Source organism: Panthera tigris, chromosome A3, assembly GCF_018350195.1.
Source record: "Panthera tigris isolate Pti1 chromosome A3, P.tigris_Pti1_mat1.1, whole genome shotgun sequence".
NCBI lineage: Eukaryota > Metazoa > Chordata > Mammalia > Carnivora > Felidae > Panthera > Panthera tigris.
The window spans coordinates 113,818,366-113,832,582 of NC_056662.1; positions in this window are offsets into that span (position 1 = coordinate 113,818,366).

Sequence of the window (14,217 nt, forward strand, 5' to 3'; positions counted from 1 at the left end):
TTGCATTTGTCTTTAATTATAGGGGCTATTATTACCATTTTTTTCTTTTTAAAAAATTAATTAATTAATTAAATAATTAAACTTTTTGTTTACATCCAAGTTAGCATATAGTGCAACAATGATTCAGGAGTAGATTCCTTAATGCCCCTTACCAATTTAGCCCATCCCCTCTCCCACAACCCCTCCAGCAACCTTCTGTTTGTTCTCTGTATTTAAGAGTCTCTTATGTTTTGTCCCTCTCCCTGTTTTTATATTATTTTTGTTTCCCTTCCCTTCTGTTCATCTGTTTTTTTTAATCTTAACGTCCTCATATGAGTGAAGTCATAGGATGTTTGTCTTTCTCTGACTAATTTCCCTTAGCATAATATCCTCTAGTTCCATCCACATGGTTGCAAATGGCAAGATTTCATTCTTTTTGATTGCCTGGTAATACTCCATTGTGTATATACATATACCACATCTTCTTTATCCATTCATCTATCGATGGACATTTGGGCTCTTTCCATACTTTGGCTATTGTCAACAGTGTTGCTATAAACATTGGGGTGCATGTGCCCCTTCGAAGCAGCACACCTGTATCCCTTGGATAAATACCTGGTAGTGCAATCGCTGGGTCATAGGGTAGTTCTATTTTTAATTTTTTGAGGAACCTCCACACTGTTTTCCAGATGGCTGTACCAATTTGCATTCCCACCAACAGCGCAAGAGGGTTCCCGTTTCTCCACATCCGCGCCAGCGTCTGTTGTTTCATGAGTTGTTAATTTTAGCACTCTGACTGATGTGAGGTGTTATCTCAGTGTGGTTTTGATTTGTATTTCCTTGATGATGAGTGACATTGAGCATCTTTTCATGTGTCTTTTGGCCATCTGGATGTCTTCTTTGGAAAAGTGTCTCTTCATGTCTTCTGCCCATTTCTTCACTGGATTATTTGGTTTTTGGGTGTTGAATTTGATAAGTTCTTTATAGATTTTGGATACTAACCCTTTATCTGATATGACATTTGCAAATATCTTTTTCCGTTCCGTTGGTTGCCTTTTAGTTTTGTTGATTGTTTCCTTTGCAGTGCAGAAGGTTTTTATATTCATGAGGTCCCAACAGTTCATTTTTGCTTTTAATTCCCTTAGCTTTGGTGATGTGTTGAGCAAGAAATTGCTGTGGCTGAGGTCAAAGGGATTGTTGCCTGTTTTCTCATGTAGGGTTTTGATGGTTTCCTATCTCACATTTAGGTCTTTCATCCATTTGAATTTATTTTTGTGTATGGTGTAAGAAAGTGGTCTAGTTTCACTCTTCTGCATGTTGCTGTCCAGTTCTCCCAGCTAAAGAGACTGTCTTTTTTCTGTTGGATATTCTTTCCTGCTTTGTCAAAGATTAGTTGGCCATACATTTGTGAGTCCAATTCTGGGCTCTCTATTCTATTCCATTCCATTGGTCTACGTGTCTGTTTTTGTGTCAATACCATACTGTCTTGATGATTACAGCTTTGTAGTAGAACTAAAGTCTGGGATTGTGATGCCTCCTACTTTGGTTTTCTTCTTCAACATTACTTTGGCTATTTGGGGTCTTTTGTGGTTCCGTACAAATTTTAGGATTGTTTGTTCTAGCTTTGATAAGAATTCTAGTGCAATTTTGATTGGGATTACATTGAATGTGTAGATTACTTTGGGTAGTATTGACATTTTAACAATATTTATTCTTCCAATCCATGAGCATGGAATGTTTTTCCATTTCTTTGTGTCTTAAATTTCTTTCATAACTTTTCTATAGTTTTCAGCATACAGATCTTTTATGTCTTTGGTTAGGTTAGGTTTATTCCTAGGTATTTTATGCTTCTTGGTGCAATTGTAAATGGGATTGATTTCTTGATTTCTCTTTCTGTTGCTTCATTATTTGTATATAGAAATGCAACCGATTTCTGTACATTGATTTTGTATCCTGCCACTTTGCTTAATTCATGTATCAGTTCTATCAGTCTTTTGGTGGAGTCTTTCAGGTTTTCCATGTAGAGTATCATGTTGTCTGCAAAAAGTGAAAGTTTGACTTCATCTTTGCCAATTTTGATGGCTTTTATTTCCTTTGTTGTCTGATTGCTGATGCTAGAACTTCCAACACTATGTTAAACAACAGTGGTGACAGTGGGCATCCCTGTCGTGTTCCTGATCTCAGGGGGAAAGCTCTCAGTTTTTCCCCAATGAGGATGATATTAATTATGGGCTTTTCATATATGGCTTTTATGATGCTTAGGTATTTTCCTTCTATCCCAACTTCCTGGAGGGTTTTTATTAAGAAAGGATGCTGAATTTTGTCAAATGCTTTTTCTGCATCTATTGACAGCATCATTTGGCTCTCATTCTTTCTTTTATTAATGTGATGTATTACATTGATTGATTTGCAAATATTGAACCATCCCTGCAGCCCAGGAATGAATCCCACTTGATCATGGTGAATAATTCTTTTTATATGCTGTTTAATTTGATTTGCTAGTATCTTGTTGAGAATTTTTGCATCCATATTCATCAGGGATCTTGGCCTGTAATTCTCCTTTTTTGTGGGGACTCTGCCTGGTTTGGGAATCAAGGTAATGATGGCTTCATAGAATGAGTCTGGAAGTTTTCCTTCCATTTATATATTTTTGAAACAGCTTGAGAAGGATAGGTATTATCTCTGCTTTAAATGTCTGGTAGAATTCCCCAGGGAAGCCATGTAGTCCAAGACTCTTATTTGTTGGGATAATTTTGATAACTGACTCCATTTCTTCACTAGTTAGGGGTCTGTTCAAATTTTCTATTTCTTCATGTTTGAGTTTTGGAAGTGTGTGGGTGTCTAGGAATTTATCCATTTCTTCCAAGTTGTTCAGTTTGCTGGCATATAATTTTTCATAGTATTTTCTTATAATTGTTTGTATTTCTGAGGGGTTGGTTGTGATAAGTCCATTTTCATTCATGGTTTTATCTATTTGGGTTTTCCCTCTTTTCTTTTTGAGAAGCCTGGCTAGGGATTTATTAATTTTGTTTATTTTTTCAAAAAACAAGCTCTTAGTTTCATTGATCTGTTATACTGTTTTTGTTTTTGTTTTTGTTTTGGATTCTATATTGTTTATTTCTCTCTGATCTTTATTATTTCTCTTCTCCTGCTGGCCTTGCAGTTTCTTTTCTGTTCTGTTGCTAGTTCCCTTAGGTGTGCTGTTAGATTTTGTATTTGGGATTTTTCTTGTTTCTTAAGGTAGGCCTGGATTGCATTGTATTTTCCTCATAGGACTGCCTTTGCTGCATCCCAAAGGGTTTGGACTGTCATGTTTTCATTTGCATGTGTTTCCATATATTTTTAAATTTCTTCTTTAATTGCCTGGTTGACCCATTCATTCTTGAGTAGGATATTCTTTAACCTCCATGCATTTGGAGGTTTTCCAGACTTTTTCCTGTGGTCAATTTCAAGTTTCACAGCATTGTAATCTGAAAATGTGCATGGTATGATCTCAATTCTTTTGCATTTGTTGAGTGCTGCTTTGTGACCCAGTATGTGATCTATCTTGGAGAATGTTCCGTGTGTACTCTACAAGAATGTGTATTCTGCTGCTTTTGGATGGAAAGTTCTGAATGTATCTGTCAAGTCCATCTGGTCCAGTGTATCATTCAGAGCCATTGTTTCTTTATTGATTTTCTGCCTGGATGATCTGTCCATTGCTGTTAAGTGGAGCATTAAAGTCCCCTGCAATTACCACATTCTTATCAATAAGATTGCTTATGTTTGTGATTAATTATTTTATATATTTGGGTGCCTCTGAATTGGGTGCATAAATATTTATAATTGGCAGCTCTTCTTGATGGATAGACCCCATAATTATGATATAATGCCCTTCTTCATCTCTCTTACAGCCTTTAGTTTGAAACCTAGTTTGTCTGATGTAAGTATGGGTACTCCAGCTTTCTTTTCACTTCCAGTAGCATGATAGATGGTTCTCCATCCCCTCACTTTCAATCTGAAGGTGTCCTTAGGTCTAAAATGGGTCTCTCATAGACAGCAAATAGATGAGTCTTATTTTTTTTATCCATTCTGATACCATATATCTTTTGATTGGAGCATTTAGTCCATTTGCATTCAGTGTTATTATTGAAAGGTATGGATTTATTGTCATTGTGTTATCTGTAGTTTTCAAGCTTCTAGTGATGTCTTTGGTCTTTTGTGGTCTTTGCAACATTCCACTCACAGAGTCCCCCTTAGGATCTCTTGTAGGACTGGTTTCATGGTGATGAATTCCTTCAGTTTTTGTTTGTTTGGGAAAACCTTTATCTCTCCTTCTATTCTGAATGACAGGCTTGCAGGATAAAGGATTCTCAGCTGCATATTTTTTCTGTTCATCACATTGAAGATTTCCTTTCTGGCCTGCCAAGTTTCAGTACATAGGTCTGCTACTACCCTTATGTGTCTACCCTTGTAGATTAAGGCCTGTTTGTCGCTAGCTGCTTTCAGAACTCTCTTTTTATCTTTGTATTTTTCCAGTTTTACTATTATATGTCATGCAGAAGATTGATTCCTGTTCCATCTGAAGGGAGTTCTCTGTGCCCCTGGATTTCAATGTCTGTTTCCTTCCCCTTCAGCCCCACCCCCCTTTCTTCTGGAACTCCTATGATACAAATATTATTGTTTCATTGAATCACTTAGTTCTCTAATTCTCCCCTTGTGGTCTAGAATTTTTTTTTATCTCTTTTTCTCAGCTTCATCTTTTCCCATAATTTAATCTCCTATTTCACTCATTCTCCCCTCTGCCCCTTCAATCTTTGCTGTCACCACCTCTAGCTTATTTTTCACCTCATTTACAGCATTTTTAATTTATCATGACTGCTTTTTAGTTCCTTGATCTCTGCAGCAATATATTCTCTGTTCTCTTCTGTGCCTTTATCAAGCTCAGCTGTTAATCTTATGACTATTATTCTAAATTGTTGCTCATTTCTATTGTTTATATCTGTTTTGATCAATTTTTTAGCTGTCATTTCTTCCTGGAATTTCTTTTGAGGATAATTCTTCTGTTTCATCATTTTGGCTAGTTTTCTGTCCCTTATGTGATTTAAAAGCTTCTTATATGTCCTGCACCTGTGAGAACTACTATATTAAAGAGGGGTTATACACTGTCTAGGGCCTTGCCCTTCAAGAGGTGTTTTTTGGAGTGTCTTATTTACTCTCTGTTTTTGTGACTTTGGTTACGTTATCTCCCTACTTGTAGCGATGTTCTGGACCCTCCACCAGGTGTACTTTGATTTGTTTGTCAAAGTAGCCCTGGAAAAACAAACAAAAAAAGAACAAAGAAAAATTAAGAAAAACCAACCAACCAAACAAACAAGAAACCAAAAACAACAGCAAAACAACAAAAAAAACTGGGTGGGGGTGGTGTTGGTTGAAAAGGCCTTATTCCATATAAAGAGAGAAATGACAGGGGTGGGGAAAAAGGAAAGAAAATTGACCAGAGAAACTATATGGTTTAATCCAGAGAGAGAGAGAAAAATAAAGAAGGAGTTATAGTACAGGTATAAAGAGAATAGATTAGATATGTCTGCTTAAAGAAACCAACAACCAGAAAAACCAGACTAAAGAAGGGAAGAAATAAGAAGGAGAAAAAGAAGAAAAGAAAATATATATGTAGTAAGAATTGTCCAAGACTTAAATCAGAAGATGCAAAGCTGCTGGGTGCCTTGGGACTGGTAGCAGCACTGGTCTGGAGGCTCGGCTATCTGGTTTGTCAGCATCAATCCCACTCCCGTAGATATGCAGTTACCAGGCATGAAGGGGTGTGGTTTGGTGTAGGCGGGTCCCGCTTCCACTGTGGGCCCACTGTCCCTTCCCTGAAGCCCCACCTTGGTGATGGGGAGAAAAATGGTGACACCCCAGTCTCTCCTCCCTGGACTGGGTGTCCCAAACCACTCTGTTCAGGCAGTTCTCACAGTGCTGTGCAGGCTCCAGCGGGCTGTTTTTGTTTTTTGCTCCACAGTATCCCATGCCTCCCTGGGGCTTGTCTGGGATTCAAACCCAGATGTCCTGAAGAGTCCCACTCTGCGAGCCCGGGGTTCCAGGGATGTGACACTTCACCCCACCTATGGAAGACCTCCTCCCACTGCCGCGTGGGTGCAAATGAGGAGGTTTGTCCCTTTCTGCTGACTCCCCTGTCTCCCTGGCACTCGGCTGGGATTTAAACCTGATGTCTTAAAGAGTCCCACTCCGTGAGCCCTGGTTCCAGGGAAGTGCCGCTCTGTGCCACTGATAAATGGTCTTTGGCTGGTGGGTGCAGGCAGGGTCCTTTGTTCTTCAAATGGTTATATACCATCTTTCCACAGCACTCAAGGGAGGGGATTGCTTTCTCCCTCTGTGGACTGTGCCTCTGAACTAGTTACTGAGCCCAGGGCTGGCTCCCATCCGCCCCAGGTGAATGAACTGGGCAGCCAGCCCCAGTCTGGAGGAAGCCCCGTAGTTAGAGTTTGGATCTTTCTCTCTCTCTCTCTCCCAGTCTGTGGTTTTTCTCTTGTCCAGATATAGTCCTATGTTTCCACAGCCTCTCTCTCTCTTCTCTTTGTCTCTCTGCAGAACGGGATCCCTGCTCTCCATTCCTCTGTCGCCATTTTCTCTCTCCCATTTCGCCATCACATACCTATGGCCCACCAGGTTGTCCCCATGGGTCACTGGAGATGTCTCTGTCACTCTGAAGCCTGGACTCTTGGAACAGAAAGTTCTTTGGCCTCAACACTGTTGTGTTTGAGGGATGAGGAAAATTCAGGTCCCCCTAGTTCTCCACCATGTTGGATCTCCTTTTTACTCATTTTTTAATGCCTTTACTATGCTGGTGCATTTGACATGTGCTAAATTTACATTATGGGCAATTCAACCATCCTCACATATCAGCTTCCCAATGAATAATCCTCATATATTGCTGAGGAGGGGGTGTAGATTGTTAAAAACCTGTAAGGAAGGCAATTTGATACCATTAGCAAAATAAAAAAGGCATACACATTTTGACCCGATTCTACTTCTAGGAATTCATCCTACAAACACACTTATCCTTGTGTAGGGTAATGTGCACACATGAGTACCCCATGTTATTTGTAATAGCAAAATGGCAGAAAGTCTTCATGTATGTAAAAAGTTAGGCACATCCATAGAATAAACTCTTAGCATTTGTGAGAAAGAATGAAGTAATTCTGGAGTGACATCAGCAAGATGGCCAAGTGAGACATCCCTTACTAACATTTTCCCTCAACAGTGATAATTTGGCATCCATCCATGGACAGGAGTGCCTTTGTGGGAGTTTTGGGATCCAGTACAGAGATTGAAAAACCCCAGGGTGGTCTAAGGCTAAGGAGAGCCATTTTGAGAAGGTAGGCTCACATCCAGGTGGCTGATTTGGCAGCTGTGGTCCTGGCTACAGATTGAAAACAGCTGTATACCCCTGAGAGCTCAGCTTCAGTCACATTTGGCTTTGGTCCTGTCCCCAGCACCATGCACCTAGGGACCTGGGAGGAGTCATGCCCACCTGTGCATAGATAATACATATACAGGTGTTGGTCCCAGCTGTGGACCCTGAAGTGGCATATGAACCAGCTCCAGTCCCTGTTGGCCATGGTCTAGGAAACATTGGAAATAAACCTGCCAAACTTGGTCAGACTGTAGATTCTGAAAGGACCCTATACTTGAATATAGGCCCTCCTAGCTACAGTCCATGAGCAGTCCTGGTGGCATGGGACCTGGTGGCATGGGGACCTGGTGGGAGACTTGAGTCTGTACCTCATGAGACCCTGAAACATCTCTATACATGGCCCCAACCACTTCAACCACTTCAGCCATGATTAGGGAGCAGTCCAGCCTTCCCAGGGACCTAGTGGGAGACACACACACCTATCCAGAGCCAGGTCTGAAGACCTCAGTCTTAACTATGAAATCTGAAACATCTCTAGGACTTTATTACAACCCCTCTCAGCCATGGTTCAGGGCCACTCCTTCTCACCCAGGAGCCCTTCCACTGACAAGGCAGGAGGTGTTCTAGGGACCTGGTTGGAACCACACTTGTCTACACAGCTGATAATAGGTCCACTGTCTCCAGATCCAACTGTGGACCTTTGTCCCAGCACCATCCTACTGAACAAAGTACTGGAAACAGTATCATCCACCCAGGGACAGACTGGATCCATGCATCCCCAATGCCCTGGTAATGATCCCATCACCCATGCGGATTCAGTGACAACCTCAAAACTTGCTCCATCCCAGCATGACTATGATTCTGGAGGTAATCTTATCAGCCTAGGGAATAGAAAGGAGACAGTCAATACCTGTTGAAACCAGTCTGTAAAAACTGAAAGAGATGTTTGCTCATGATCATGAAATTCGAGATGTTTGCTCATGGAAGTGTTTGCTCATGATCATGAAGAATCAGACAAATATGACACCACCAAAAGAAATTAATGAAACTCCAATAACTGACCCCAAAGAAGTGGAGATCTATGATTTGCCTAACAAATAGTTAAAAATAAAAATCTTAGAGAAACTCAGTGAAATGCAAGAGAGAAGATAGACAACTAAATTAAATCAGGAAAACAACGCATGGACAAAATTAGAGAGTTGAAGAAGAAGTAGAAACCATAAGAAAGAACCAAATGGAAATCCTGGAGCTGAGGAATACAATGATAGAACTGGAAAATTTAATGGAGTGCTTCAACAACAGATGTAATCATGCAGAAGAAAGAATCAGCAAGCTCAAAGGCAGATCATTTGGAAGTAGTCACTTAGAGGAACAAAAAGAAAAAGGAATGAAAAAGAATGAAGAAAGCCTATGTTAATTATGGGACATTATCAAGCAAATTAACATTTGCATCATGAGAATCTCAGTAGAAGATAAATCATAAACCTTAGAAGAGCTCTCCAGGTACAGGAAGTTCAAAGGAACCTGAGCAAGAACAACCCAAAGATGATTGCTCTGAGACACATGATAATAAAAATGTTAAAAGTCAAAGAGAATTTTAAAAAATCAAGAGGAAAATGACTCCTCACATACAAGGGTACCCCTACAAGGCTCTCTGTGGATTTCTGTGCAGAAACCTTGCAGGCCATGAGGGAATGGGATGATATATTCAGAGTGCTGAAAGTAAAAAAAACCCTGCCAGTCAAGAATACTATACCTGGTAAAACTGTCCTTCACAAATGACAGAGGAATAAAGATATTTCCCAAGAAACAAAAGCTAAGGTAGTCCATTGCCACTAGACCTGCTTTATAAGGAATGATAAAAGGAGTTCTTCAAGTTGAACAAAAGGACAGTCATTAACAACATGAAACATGAAAGTGTAAAACTCACTGATAAATGTAAATATGTAGTCAAATTCAGAATACCCTACTACTGTAATGGTGTGTGAATCTCTTTTATTTCTAATATATTTGTTTTTATATTAGAATATATAAACAACCAAAATGGTTGTTTATACATCCAAACTTTACTTATTCATTTAAAAAGAATGACAGTATCCAATGGACAGTATCCATGTCCCTCTAATATATTTGTTTTTTTATATATACTATATTATAGTATGAAAAGTAACTGTAGCTACAATAACTTGTGAATGGATGCACAATATAAAAAGATATAAAGTGTGACATCAATAGCATCAAGTGTGGGAGGAGGAGAAGTAACAGCATAGAGTTTTTGTATGTGATTGAAGAAAAAATGTTATCAGCCTAAAATAGACTGTTATATCTGTAAGATGTTTATGTAAGCCTGTATCCAAGCTCAATAATTTTTTTTTCTTAGAATCCGGTCTAGTAATAAGCCTATTGAAACAATTCTTCATTTCTGTTTTCATGTGTTTTATTTGTAGCATTCCATTTAACTTCTTGTACTTCCCATCACTCTTCTGAAAATTTCCTATTCATTCACATTGTTCACCTTTTCCACTATACGCTTTGGCATGTTAATTAGTTACATTAAATTTTCTGCCTGGTAGGTCCAATATCTGAGTCATCTCAGAATCTGTCTCTGTTGATTGCACGATCTCTTGTCATGGGTTGTTTATTTCTTGTTTTTTTGCATCTCATACTTTTTGGTTGAATGTTTGACATTGTAGTAGAACACTAGAACTGAGGTAAATAATATTTATGCCTGAGAATGAGAAGAATATTTTCTTCTGCTTGGCTGTTCATGTTTGTGAGTGGAGTCAGTCTATTCAGAAAATGAGGTTTGACCATTATTGCTGCTATGGCTGTCTTTAGTGCATCACTGTTTCAAATCCCTCTGTGTTATCCTGTGTGTTGGGTGAAGGCTAGGATGTGAGGAAGTTTATACCAATGTTTCTGGTCCAGTCTCAGCTTTTAGCCTTTCCTGTATATGCCTACACCACAGAGGGAACTCTTTATACACTCTTGCCTTTTCCCCATTGGTAGACTGCTATTGCTTATTAGATTGGTGTTGGGCCACTGTTGTTTTCTGTTGTCCTGCCCCAAAACCAGTCTAGTGTATATAAGTTTCACCAGTAAGGTTTTTAAATTGATTGGAAATTGAGCAAGTAACATCACACAATTAATAACTGTATGAGTTTAAAATATAAATAAAGTATAATTTGAGACTAATATTATCAAATATTAATAAATCTTTGCTGTGTGTCAAACCCAGTTCCCAGTACTTTACATACATTAATTCATTTAATTATTAAAGTGATATTTTAAGCATAAGGTAATTCTCTAACTGCAAGTGAATTTACTCGAAATTATTTGCTTTGAATTTTTCAAGGACAGACTTAGCTTACACAACAACCGTTCAATTAAGGCCCTTGGAACATGCTATTGAAAACATAGACCACGTTTTAGATGATTTTTTGTATATATTTTCACGATGAAGCACGCTAAATAAATGCTAAGAAGTAATATTTCAACATTATGATTTTAGGCAAAGACTCATCAGTTTACCCGACAGAACAATTTCTAATCAGGAAGTAGCAGAAGAGATTTGAATTGCTCAACATCTTTGGATGAGCCCCAGACAGTGTGTGTTTTGTGTATATGCTAAGCAAGCAGGGTGAAGAAGCAGTGCGGTTTTTCCGTCTCATATATGTGCACATGATTCCATGTATTTCAAGATGTTCTTTTACTTAGCTTTATTTTGTTCAATTTGTGTTTTTCTTTCCATTGAGCATATTTTGAATGTAAGATAACCACAAAGCGACAAAAGGTTGAAATACAAACAAAATGGTACAGAATGAAAAATGTGCCTGCTAGAGAATTACTCTGTTGTAGCCTTCTACATCAATTACCACTTCTTATCAGGTTTTCTTTGCCTTCTTTAGCGAGTACAGTAAACCTTGTCTAAATTACAGTTTACATCCGAACTTTACTTATTCATTTAAAAATTTCTATGTATTATGTATATGAAGTTACTTCAATGTTCAGTTGACTTTTTTGTGTGAATCTTGGCTTGGAGTTCATCTTGACTTTTCTCATTAAGATTAATGGAATTCTTTCCCATGTCAAATCGCTTAACTTAGCACATTTTTCAGGAATGAATTAAAGTTGTTAAGTGACAGAGGTTCTGATATTTTGTTTATAACAATTTTTAGCTACTATATAACAATAATAATGGGAACTAAGATGTGAACTCTTCCCCTACACTGAAAGTACAGTAAGAATTTAGTATTGCACATGGGAAAAATGAGCAATTGTAGTTCATATGTGTCAGTTGCTCAAGTGTAAAACTGTGAAGTATACATTAAAATAGATATTGAAAACCAGTTATCTATTACTTTTGGTTGTCAGTGTTCAGTGTTGTTTATTGGTAGTCAGTATCCATGTCCCTCCCCCCTAGGATCTGCTTGTATTATAAGGAGTAGTCTGACTAACACTCCTTTGCAATTAGGGTTCTAGACGTGATTTAGCTCCTGCTAATGAGATGTACTCCAATGAGGCTTAGAATGTCAAAGGGAGGTGAAGGCCAGCCTACTTGTCCTGGTGGTCGTTTTGGGGGTGTTGTGCAGAAATGAGTCTTTACAGCTGCCAGAACCCACTTTCCAGTGTGTGTTCAACTTCATGGGCCACACTAAGATGCTGACCTCTGTGTGTCACTTGTATGAAGTCAATGGTGAGGTGAATTTGAAGCCCAGCAGCACTGTCTTGACTTTAGCTACTGCAGCCCCTTCCAACAATTCTGCAATTTTCTGCAAGGTGGGCCTTTCTGCTTGAAGTAGTTTGAGTACTATTAGTTTTCGCACTAAATTGTGACTAACTCCCAGCCCTGTGTATGTGTGCACACACATTCACATAACCATGTGAATTTTAGGTTTAATGGGATTATCATTGGATGCCTCCGGGCCGTAGGACGGGCACAAAATTACCCCATTCAAAGTAGCCGGTTCCTCTCCAGGCATATGACATAAGCAGAGATAGAATTCTCTAAAGGGAATGATTTCTTCAAGAGGAATCTATTAGATTGTAAGAACTAAGGCCTGACTGAATCTGGAGCTGCTAGAATACCCTTCCTGAAAATGAAGCAGAAGAAATCAGAGTTAATTGATGATGAGTAGGAGGGTCTAGTGACAAAGTTTGGACCCTTGGATCCAGTCTTGCCTTGTAACCACTTCTTGAATTCTCTACTTATGAATACATGAACACAAAGTTTTGTTTTGTTTTGTTTGGGTTAAGATCATTTGAATTAGGTTTCTGCCATATGCCTTTTTAAAATTTTTATTTTTTTGAGATAGAGAAAGAGTGAGAGAGTGTGAGCATGATGGGGAGAGGGGCAGAGGGAGAAAGAGAAAATCTTAAGCAAGCTCCATGCTTGGCGTGAAGCCCGATGCGGGGCTTGATCCCACTGGGATCATGACCTGAGCTGAAACCAAGAGTTAGATGCTCAACCAACTGAGCCACCTAGGCACCCCTCTGTCATTTTATATCTTAAAAACTATTGCTCATGATAGTATTATTATACCCATTTTACTGATGTAGAAAATCATTGTCAGAGAGTTTAATCTGATGCTCAAGGTTATACAACTATTAACAGTAGAGAAAAGAGCCAACATTTGGACTTCAAGCCTTATTATCTTAAATGTTATGTAAGCCCTCAAGGAGCTTACATTCTTTTTTTTTTAAATTTTTTAAATGTTTATTTACTTTTGAGAAGAGAGAGAGCATGAGCAGGGGAGGAGACAGAAAGAGGGAGACACGGAATCTGAAACAGGCTCCAGGCTCTGAGCTGTCAGCACAGAGCCCGACGTGGGGCTCAAACTCATGGACCGCGAGATCATGACCTGAGCTGAAGTCGGACGCTTAACCGACTGAGCCACCCAGGTGCCCCAAGGAGCTTACGTTCTTCAGGGGAAACTGCCATGTAAACAGAAACTTGTAAAAACTCTTTTGCATGTTGCTGTCCAGTTTTTCCAACACCATTTGTTGAAGAGACTGTCTTTTTTCCCACTGGATATTCTTTCCTGCTTTGTCAAAGATTAGTTGACCATATAGTTGTGGGTTCATTTCTGGGTTTTCTATTCTATTCTGTTGATCTATGGATGTTTTTGTGCCTTTACCGTATTGTCTTGATCTCTATGGCTTTGTACTATAACTTGAAGTCTGGAACTGTAATCTCTTCTGCTTTGCTTTTCATTTTCAAGATTGCTCTGGCTATTTGGGGTCCTTTGTGGTTCCATACAAATTTTAGGATAGTTTGTTCCAGCTCTGTGAAAAATGCTGGTGGTATTTTGATAAGGATTGCATTAGATGTGTAGATTGCTTTGAAAAAAAAAATAACTGGATCACTTTCTTACACTATACACAAAAATACATTCAAAATGGATGAAAGACCTAAATGTGAGATAGGAAACCATCAAAATCCTAGAAGAGAACACAGGCAGTAACTTTTTTGATATCAGCTATAGCACCTTCTTACTAGATATATCTCCGGAGGTAAGGGAAACAAAAGCAAAAATTTAAACTATTGGAACTGTATCAGTATAAAAAGCTTCTGCACAGCAAAGGAAACAATCAACAAAATTAAAGGCAGCCTATGGAATGGGAGAAGATATTTGCAGTGACATATCTGATAAAAGGTTAGTATCCAAAATCTATAAAGAACTTATCAAACTCAACACCCAAAATACAAATAACCCAGTTAAAAAATGGGCAGAAGAAATGAATAGACATTTTTCCAAAGAAAGCATCCAGAGACTAACAGAGACATGAAAAGATGCTCAACTTCACTCATCATCAGGGAA